Genomic DNA, 2,256 nt, shown 5'->3' on the forward strand with positions numbered 1-2,256 from the left:
AACAGAAGCTGTGTTTTACCGTTGAAGAAAAGTGCTGTCAAAACAGAAAATCAGCTATAGAGCAATCTGGCTGCAAGTAGCACAGGGTCTGTTGCGCCCTGAAAATCAGAACGGTACAGAGGAAAATCGAAAACGTAAAAACTCCAGTGGATTTGTTACCCATGGAAAGCTCATTTAGAAAACGATAGATTCTTCACATCTGTGAACCAGACACCAGCAGTAAGAAATGATAGAAATTAAATTTCACCTTAAGTTTGATAAAGATAGTAATTATGAAAACCCAGTCAGGGTCCACAAATAAACCAGGTAAATCAGTAACAGAGGCAGCAGGAGAATGCATGACTCCGAAAGAGCCCATCCCTGTTATTTTGTTGTAATAAGATTCAGAATGGTTCTTAGGCTGTGCGGAGGGGTCCATCATCCACTCATTAGCCATGGAAGGGGCTAAGCTACCCAGCAGATATGGTTATGAGGATTAATAAAGATCAGATTATTAATGAATCACAGAAAGTTCTTTTTAAGACCATGTATATGTGACTGAATAGCAAACGTCTACATGTTTTATATGGGACTGTTTCAGAGGGCTGTGTGGAGGCAATGTGAAGGGCAAATTCTCCCATTTGTCCCCTATGCTCTCAGGACAAAACCTAAAATCTTCACTGTAACTTCCAAGAGCCTCCTTGAGTGTCCTTCGGACTAACTTCACTGGCCTATCATCTATCAATTTCTTTCTTGTTCACGGTTTTAGTTGGTATTTCTAGTTTGTTTTATTACCACATTTTATAACCACCTATCTGTAGTTTGTTAAGTCTTTTTATTTTCAACTTGAACAAGAAGATATATTGGGGGGAGGGGTTACTCTTACTTGGAAAAATAAAGAATAATGCCTGACCTCAAGGACACTTAGAATGCTATAGGGAAACAGAACTATAAATTTAAAGTGGAAGATTATATAAAACAAAGATTATCAAATGTGCAAAATGTTCTGACCTCACTACATGTATTATACCAGGTCAGGAAAGAGAGTGAGCCACAGTGCTATTTGGAAAGTGGGTTTAGATGGAAATTAAATTCTAACTGATGTAATAAACTGGCAAGAAGTCTTCCAGAGGGAGGACAGATAGCATGAGAAATGATTTAAAGAGAGAACCATATTGTCTGCGAGGAAGCCTGCAGAGAAACAAGAGCTGACCAACACTGAGAAGACAATAGATTTGGCCAGAATAACTGTTAGGCTTCCAGAACATGTTTTGCTAACAGTGCTCTGAACCTTGCTTTTATGCCAAATGTGAACCATACCACAGTAGGACAGGACATACATACATGGATCACACTTAGCCAAATCTCCTTACCTCTTCTCTAAATGCCACATTATAAAGCCATAATAGAATCTATATGAAAGAGCAGCTGATTTGCTGTTATTACAGACCATGGGAAAGACAGAAATCAACTTCCTATTTTCCTTTTGAAATTTGTTCTGTACTAAAAATGGAAAATAATGCAGGTTTATAAAAGTTCTACTACATCTTAATAAATATTGACATCACACATGAAATGATAGTATACAAGTACATGAAAATTCAATGTGGAAGATGCATTCAACAATATAATAAAAGCTTAAAATTATATGATGAACATCTTACACATATAGACATAACTTCAGAAGTCTAAGCTAGAAGCTGAGTCCTATTGCATGTTTTTGCTTGGATATCATTATCAAAACTCTGTTTTGTTCCAGGCACAACCCTGGTGTTAATCATGGAGCAGTGAGCAAACTACTGGGAACCAATATCTAGAATTGGAGAACCATGAACCTTCCCTGGGATTTGGTGAGACATTCCAGGCTCAATAATTGACACTACTTAGAAAGGAAGTGGGCAAACTTTAATAAATTCTAAAGGAAAAATCATTACTAATGTAAATCAAAGTAGCCCTGTGGTGGCATAGGAGCTGTGATAGAAACAGAAACACAGACTTGAATAAGAATTACTAGTTAGGGTTCCATTCACTAGACTTTATAAGACATAAGACGAGTCAAAAACCACCCAAGTTCTAGATTAATTGTTTTTCAATCACAATAATAAATATCCAAGATAATCAATGTGCAAAGAGAAAAGATTCTTTTGACTCACACTTCCATGGGTTTCTATTCAAGATCAAATGACCCCATCGCTTTTAGGCCAGTGAAAAAAAGTTTCCGCCTCCTCCCAGCCTCCCAATTCCCTCCCCCTCCTCCCACCCTTCTCCCCCTCCCCC

This window comes from Microtus ochrogaster, linkage group LG5 (assembly GCF_000317375.1).
Source record: "Microtus ochrogaster isolate Prairie Vole_2 linkage group LG5, MicOch1.0, whole genome shotgun sequence".
NCBI lineage: Eukaryota > Metazoa > Chordata > Mammalia > Rodentia > Cricetidae > Microtus > Microtus ochrogaster.